Here is a 208-nt window from a genome sequence, read left to right on the forward strand (position 1 = left end):
CCCCCCACCAAGCACCTAAGTGCCCCCCATCTCTCTTCCTGGCCTCCTCCAGACCCTCTTTCCTCTCCTAATTCTCCTCCAAAACCCTCCCCAAAGAACTAGGAGCCCCCTCAAGAAACTAAGAGTCCCCCCTCCATAGCTAAGAGCCCCTTCAAGAGGCAAAAAGCCACTTTCATCCCTCTCCCTGGTCTCCTCTAGATCTTTTCTC

General features: G+C 54.3%; 1 protein-coding gene across 1 annotated transcript in view; it reads right to left on the minus strand.

The window, feature by feature from the left end:
• ZC3H4 (zinc finger CCCH-type containing 4) overlaps positions 1-208 on the minus strand; it is a gene marked incomplete at its 3' end in the record, with an annotated part of 21,220 nt that overhangs the window by 20,122 nt on the left and 890 nt on the right. The window lies entirely within an intron of this gene.

The sequence above is a fragment of the Calidris pugnax genome, unplaced genomic scaffold (genome assembly GCF_001431845.1).
Source record: "Calidris pugnax isolate Ruff unplaced genomic scaffold, ASM143184v1 scaffold1185, whole genome shotgun sequence".
NCBI lineage: Eukaryota > Metazoa > Chordata > Aves > Charadriiformes > Scolopacidae > Calidris > Calidris pugnax.